This window comes from Dreissena polymorpha, chromosome 13 (assembly GCF_020536995.1).
Source record: "Dreissena polymorpha isolate Duluth1 chromosome 13, UMN_Dpol_1.0, whole genome shotgun sequence".
Lineage (NCBI taxonomy): Eukaryota > Metazoa > Mollusca > Bivalvia > Myida > Dreissenidae > Dreissena > Dreissena polymorpha.
In genome coordinates this window covers 29,486,147-29,494,378 of record NC_068367.1, presented here as the reverse complement: position 1 = coordinate 29,494,378, position 8,232 = coordinate 29,486,147, and the positions used below count along the sequence as shown (strand labels likewise).

General features: G+C 35.8%; 1 long non-coding RNA gene across 1 annotated transcript; it reads left to right on the top strand.

Annotated features, from left to right (window-relative positions):
- The first annotated feature begins 6,476 nt into the window (after nucleotides 1–6,476).
- LOC127856334 (uncharacterized) lies at nucleotides 6,477–7,516 on the top strand. The gene is made up of 2 exons (XR_008037967.1): nucleotides 6,477–6,834; nucleotides 7,062–7,516. It is a non-coding gene; the product is annotated as an uncharacterized LOC127856334 (long non-coding RNA).
- Nucleotides 7,517–8,232: the final 716 nt, after the last annotated feature.

Below are 8,232 nucleotides of genomic sequence, written 5' to 3'. Positions count from 1 at the left end.
TATTATTGCCGTCATTTATTGAATATCCTCTATATATTGTGAAAATAATAATTATTATTATTATTATGGCACTTAATGGGTGGTATCCTTGTGAAATGCAAGGAAAGTTTTTTTCAAGCAAGACTTTAATTATGTGAAGACTTGAACAGAAAACGGATTGCACCATGCACGTTAAACTTGTGTGCATAAGTATGTGATGGGCTCCGAGAAAATGTTGCTTTACGCATGTGCGCAAAGTGTCGTTCCAGACTGTCTGTGTTGACTGCACAGGTTAATATGGGACGACTGTTTCCGCACACACATCAAACCCCGTTTTCATAGAGCGAGGCTTTGTGTTTATTTGTAAGTGTTAGCTCACAAATAATGTAGAGGCAATTTTGCAAGTCAGTCTGCGTTCAGTACGCTAGGGACCGTAACCACTGCCTGTATGGATAACTGCAGTAAAATTAAGCAGACGACGAATGCTAGGAGCGTCTGCTCTAACCACCGCATCTGCCTGTCTACAGTTCCCACTGGTACACTACATAGTGTGTATGTATTCAAAAGTATTTAACAGCTTGAAAGACAACGTTGGCCAGTCTAGTGTTTATCATTGAAATCTGTACATATTGGCTGCTTTCAGTGAAAACGGGGCTAAATGTATGTCAAATAAGATTAGCCTGTGCACACTCATTAGGTGTATTAATGATTTGAAAAAAAACACATCTCGACCTGTGCTTTAAGACACACTCTAAAAAAATTTGAATGGGTTGTGGTCATTTCAAACTTGCGATATAAAAAGCTATAACATAATTTTGAAAACTGAGTTGCGTCTAAGATTATACAACAACGGACAAATTCTGTGCCTTCAGCGCTTTAATATGGACCAATTCTTGATGGCGTCGATGCCTCCGCCTCGTAATTAATTTCAAGAGTAATTACGTGAAATTGAGTTAAATAGTTGTTAAAGATTAAGATCATCTGGTCCGATCATCTAAATGGCTCTGAAATCCAAGAATTACGACCGCAGATGTTACATGCATTTAATCCTTTGTTTCTATATATAAATCGCTGTGATTCGCTTGAATGTACAAATCGTTGACTGCAACATCATTTTATTCAGCGATAGTTCTTCTAAAAATACATAATTTCATTTGGTTTAAAACAATAAGAAGGTGTAGCTGTTGCTGTTGTTTGGTTAAAACAGATAAAAATAATATCCCAATTACTGAGTGGCATGCTGTAATGTATCAAATGATATAAATGGACATGAATAGTGAACACAATTATAGCGTCTAATTTAAGATAATCGAGTTCAAGATTATCAGGTAAATGTTGGAGAGTTAAACACATTTATTTAGATATTCATCGACAACAATATTTTGCTTACTGCAACAGTTGTCTGCAATTTCGTATCATAACAAGATAATGTCTTATTCTCTGTCATATTTCTAGATTGTGTATGTGTTTTCTTGGTCAGAATCTAACAAATCATGAGATGTAAATTAAAAACAGTGTTCAACTGTTAAATGTTGTTTAATCGAATCAAACTAATGTATATATGATTTGTTAAGACGCTGTTCAATGTTACCAAAACCTGGGGTGGGGTTTAAAATAAGTGCACTGTTCATTTATTATTAACGAAATAAATTACTAGATCCACTATATAAACATCTGTATTAAACATATAACTTATACATGTAAATTATAAGATAGCCTCGCTTTGAAAAACCGGGCTTTACACATATGCAAAATGTGTCGTCCCATAAACGCCTGTAAAGTCCGCACAGACTAACAGGAACGACGCTTTTCGCTATTGTTTTATTGTTCATTTTAAGGAAGCCTCGTTTTAGCGAAAATCCAGTTTATACGGAAAGTGTCGTGCCTGATCAGCCTGTGGGGACTGCACAAGCCAATCTTGGACGACACTGTAGTCCAACGCATTAAACCCCGTTTTCCCAGAAGATGCTCGTATATTATGATAGTTATTAAATGCTACCCGGTATTTAGTGTATCTGTGAATTTAAGATCGAAATATTGTATATCGACCACTCATGACATACTTATAAGTAAAAATACTTTTAAGCAGAATCGTATTGAAAGAAATATAACTGAGTAATACAGAATATCAGTTTCACTTTCAGCACTACTAGCCAATAGTTTGTCTTCCAGACAAAAACACTCACCTGTTATTTACCCATTATTAAAAGAAGGAACTGGCATTAAGTAACCAATTTTCTCAGCAAACAAATTAATAAATATCTGACTCAACCCAATTAAATGACTCTTAAACAGCCTTGCGGATGAATGGTGAAAAACTACAAACAGCTACTTTGTTAGAAGTCTCCCGGCCCTGCCAACCACCCAGCGGTATCTTGCAGGTGAATTGTTAACGACCCTCAGGGGTAACATAAACAACCCGAGAATTCCGACATTTGATTCTATTGCCGGCAATTAACGCAATGTTGTAATTGTCCGGAAAACACATTCGCGACTGTTGCTGAAGGTGCCAGGTTTTGTCACAGTGTATTTGTGTCAAGCCTGGCCCGCCCCCATTATTCCCTGCCCCAAATCCCGCTTTGCAAGGCAAGTTGACATGCATCTAACCCGAATAAATCAAGCACGTAACACGTGTATGCGATTTAATTTTTGTGTTTTTGACTTATTGCTGCTGCTGCAGTGTTGTTATTGTCTCCTTGTGCTTCCTTCAGAAAAAAACACATACATATACATTCATACCTTCAAGCCTCGGTTTATTAAAAATGTGCTTGACATACATAAGTTAAATTTATAAGATATTATATATATTGAATATAGATTATAGAACGAAATATGAAAAAAAATCATTATAATGATCTTATTTTAATATAGAACTTAAACTGATAAATGTCATTGACGATGAATGTTTATGTTCTTCTGATTGTTGTTTCTTGTTCTTTACTTATCTTATTCATTTTGTGTTTCGTCGTCGGTGTTCTATCCTGATTATCAAATCTACAGTTGCATTAAAGCTATCTATTCTGCTTTAATATTTTAATATTTTTTTCAAAGATCCATATGTGTCACAATAGGTTATTGAAATGTTATATTGATTTTAAATTAGTCACTATTTAATATTGCATGATGTAATTTCAACTTATTCGAGTAATTCAAAAGCACCCGTAACACCACCCGTTCTTACTTTGATTAATAAGTTATTTAGTACAACTAATACTGAACATACACGCTGTACTTAAATTCAAGTTATACAATCATATTTCTTCACTCGTTTGTTACCAATATAAATATGTAACTAATATGTGAACGAAGGGTTTAAGAAAAATCGATGCAATAAACGATTTAATGAAAACATAGAAAAACGTGACATGTCTTTGCGTTTTTCTCATGTCAATAAAAATATTAATAAGCATGTTTCTTATATTTCGTGTCACTATAGATGCCAATATCTAATTGAACTAGGTCGACCAGATGTTAATATCGACATCGATATGTATCGGCAAGTATCGGTCATGGTCCACTTAAATAAGGGTCCTTCCCAGCAAGGGCTCACAAAGGGCCAGGCTGGATACGGCGAACAACCGTTAGGTTTGTTATACTTATCTGATTGCCTATCTGACGTACATATTGACCGCTAGTTGTCATACAAATTACGATTAAATATCTTGGTCGATGATCTGTGCCTTAACGGACTATCTGAGTGTTTAAACCTGCACAGTTTGTTAATTCCGACACTTATTTGTATAATTTAGCACCCGACTGGAGTCACTTCATTACCCACTTTTTTAACTCTCCATATTGGCATCTATCCGAGAAATCAGAATAAACGCAATCAACGGCGTGCCAAAGTGTATTCACAGACCTCTAAGGTCCCCTGGGTGCGCGGTTACATACTTAGTGTCAAAGCCCTGATTGTTTTCCGCTTGTTGGCTAATTTTCAATAGATCCTCAGATTGCTCAATGTGCGAATTCCTGGAGTTGTTCTGAAATAAACACTATACGGAGCCGTATCGATTTGATAGCCCGGTACAAAGCGTTCATTGTCTATCGTGTTTCCTCAAATAGGACACAATTTGACATAATAGATGCATGTTTATTGCACATATACACATGTAAATGCAACACATACAGTACGTCAATGTTAAATACGCATATATTTGTTTTTTCACGCGCACCCAAAATCAAACATGGGCTCATGCCAAACATGTTTAATCTGACATATAAAGCATATTGAATAAAAAAAAAATATATGACATTGTCCGTGTTTGGTAGGTCTGCTTGTAAGTGTTGTATTTCAATCATTCTATTATTTCTGCTTTCTTGTAAGTAGCGTTCGTGGATTTCTATATTTCCCGGAACCGTTATACAAAATAAAAGACTAGGATTTGTTTGGTAGGTCATAACGGTTTGTACACTCAAAACATCTTGCTCTACGCATTAACGTAAGACGTGCTAAATTTATTTTGTGTACCTGACCAATTGGCAAGACCATTGCACCACAACAGAAGATGCGATTACAGGAAAATCATCCAATTTATATCAATTATCGAAGCTGCTTCAACTGGGATATTCAAGTGATCGACACATACGAGAAAATACAAAACATGTGCCGTTCTAATGAAGCATTCGCCAATGAAATGATGAAAAGCACAAGTGCTCTTAACTGAAGCACTTGTTCGCGGAGGAGGGCTTAAACTTCACGTTACTTTATTGTTACGTGATGTCGGCGAGAGTTTGTGTCAACGCGCGAGGTTTCAAGCGTACTTGAGACGGGAATCTAAGGAATCTTGGAGGTAGAAAATCGGTTAATTAAATTGACGAATATAGTTCGTGAACATTGTGTACGAATTCGGGTTATGATATGAATGCATTTGAAGCTCAATTAATTTACTGACAATATAGACTGAACTATTGTTTTCATGGAATAACAATTAACGATAGAAAACAATGCATTTTTATGGTGGGGTTTGCTCTGGGGTATGCTTGTTAATAATTATGTATCAGTCAACTAACAGTACATGATCGATAATAAAATATGTAATAAACGCCTGCATCGTTAGACACGTCGGACAGACAGGCCCATATTGACCTTGACACGATAAGCCCATTGTGTCCTAGCCGTTCGTCAATTGACTATAAGAGCACATCGGGATTAACAGTTCATCACTGCTGGACTGGTTGTCACATGGACCCTTAACTGTCCCTATTAAAGAATTATCGGTGATTTTGTTCTTGAGAGTCGGGATATTATGCTATGTAACAGGGTCATAAAACACACTGGATGGCATTTATTTGAGTTCGCGAGAAGCACGCGAAAATACCATTTGTTGTCTTGGCTCTTATCGAACTAATATGATTGGGGATTTATTTACTCTCTGTCTGACGGATATAAGCATAAGAAAACGGAATCTGTTGGTAAAAGTGCCGTCGTTTCTCATTATAAACGTATACGTATTCTGGATCTAGAAACTACCAAAGGTCTTCTGACAAGTTTAAGTTGTGACTAAATCAATTGCATTAAATATCATGTCTAATAATATAATTATTGTCTTCCTCAGAACTTTTAAACCTTTTTAAATCCCTGAAAATTAATTGCAAGCCATACAATCTTTAGATCGACATTTCGTTTTCCCTTTACCTACTCGGCAAATTTAGCAGGTTACCTATCATGAGAACGCTTTGAATGACAATCCATGTAATTGTGGAATGTAGAGGCTAATTGACATATAGCAAATACAATTATGATGAATGTACATTTTGAAAGAAAAAGATTGCTTCAGTCCATAAAACTTGCATCGTAATTTATATAAAAACGCCTTGCGATATTTAGCAAGATTGGTCACATGGGGACGAAACAATTAAAATCCGGCCTAGGTGGAAAGTGAAATCCCTGATTAGCCTGTGCGAAATGCACGTGCTAATCGGAGCTGAAACTTAACGCACATGCATTAAGCCCAGTTTTTCCAGAACGAGGCTCATTTAAGATTGCATCGTTTTTCGCGCAATTCAGACAGATCGTTACAATAAAGTCTTTAAGATGCGAAATACTCATGTGTACCTAAAACGAATGTTTAGGCAGTTCCGATAACGACTCAAACGCTGAAAAAAAATGTTTTAGTAAGTGTCGTGTTATATAATTGCTTTTTTTTTGTTTGCATATGTTTTTTTCTTTATTGATTAATAGGTAACCGATACGTAATTCATTTTTTTTTACTTGTGTCCTTTTTTAATTGTTTCATAAACCCACTTTGTGTGAAACAATATATACCTTTGCCATATACTAGCTGAGATATTTGCAGATTGTGCTTTACATAGTTTCTTCGACGCCATTCCACCTGTGTTATTTTCGTTTCTTCTCTGTCATTCTTTGTAAAAAAAAAAGTTATATTAAATCACATAATGAACATAATACTATCTATGAGAACTTTCACAGAAAAAAGTTTTCTCAGGAAAATATCGGTGTCGGATGATGATTGTCAAAGAAATAGGGTTGTTTTTTTTTGTGTGTGTAAATGTTAATATAGTTAATTAGAATAGCAAGTATAAATGTTACTATAAACCGGCTGCGGGATACACATCCAAGAGTACTGAAAGCCCTGAAATCATAAATCATACGGTCAAATCTAATGGGAAATTTAGGGTCAGGTCTGGGGTATGGGGATACTTTTGTTTATTCAAGGAAGCCTGGTTAGTGTATGGCAGAGTTCGAGAGTTTTCTGTGTGTTTCTGAGTCAGTTGAATTTGGGCTTAAGACCAGAGCGTTTGTTGTTTGGAAGGAGGTGCCATCAGAATTTCTGATCGTCGGCCACATTGTGGAGGCATCTAGAGTGTTGTGTTTATAGAAGGAATCTAAATGGGGTATGTTATTTAGCAATAATCTTTCTCGTCCAACATATGCATTATTGTAGTAATCATTCTGTATTGTTTTGTTTTTCTTGTAAAACTTGTAGTGCTTGATGTTACGGAAATAGTATGTTATTGCCATGTGATTTTGATAAGTAGTAAAATGTGGTATAATTGAAAGCTGTTATAAGGGATTAATCATAAGCATAATGATCTGAATGGATATTCTTATATCCTTGTAGATCCCATTTTTGTTGGTGTAAGAATTACGATGAAGAAAGTTGATGGAAAAGGGGATAGAAGATAGAAGTTTAATAAGACGTATGATGCATACTAGAACTAGTTGAATATTGGCCATCAGTTTCATAAAGACAACTACAAATAAATTATACAGAGAAACGCACTGACAGGAAGGAAGCATTCATATCATAGTAAACCTCAAAAAGTGTAGCAGTGATGTGCACTGTGTAGTTCCGATTGGGTAACTGGAAAGAACTGGACCTGAGAACTGAATATATATTTATGACGTTCACAGCGGAGCACAGCAAGAACATTTGTTTTTACCATTTGACATTCGATCATCATGGATAATCTAAACTGAAATTTCTTATTTGTTTTTAAATGTGCATGCTTTTAGAATAGAAATTAAAGCATGAAAATTAAATAGATAAATAGATAAATAAACTTTGTAATCCTCTTTGCAGTATTGTGATTTGCATAGACCCCAAAATTTAAAGTCCTTTCCTTCTATCTGAGGGACATTGGTGGACTTTTGTTTACATTCAAAGTTTATAGTTAGTTTGCTAAACTATACTATCAAAAATCTTTGACAAAACTGGTAGTACGGGTGGGGTTATGCTATTCGATTATCACAGAGAAATACTGCAGTGAGGAAATAAAAGCTTGTCTGTAAATTCAAGAGAAATTTTATCTCTGTGTGCTGTGCTGTTAATACCTGGGTTGTTATCTCTAAGGGGACTTGCTACAGGTCAGTGTGAGGTCACAGGCACTGGTCAGGTCAGGCAAAGGGGAGAAACTGTTTAAAGGGGCCAGCAGGTTATTATAAGAGTTAACTTTCTTGTTAAATCCCTTATTCATTGGGTTTGATTTTCACCATGTCTGATTTGGAAAATCTTTTTCAAATGGGTGAAAAGTCCGGTTTGTCCGGGGAAACTTTGCTCTCCTTTATAAGAGAAAGAGAGGAGGCAGAAAGGAAAGAAAGAGCTTATGAGCGTGAAGAGAGAAATAGAGAGAGAGAATTTAAGAAATTAGAAATGGAGAGAGAAATTGAGATGGAAAGATTACGTAGTGGGTCACAGAGAGGTGATAGTCGTACTACTAGTGAGAGTGGTACTAAGGCTAAGTTGCCAAAGTTACCCAATTTTGATGACAAGCGTGATAGCATGGATGCAT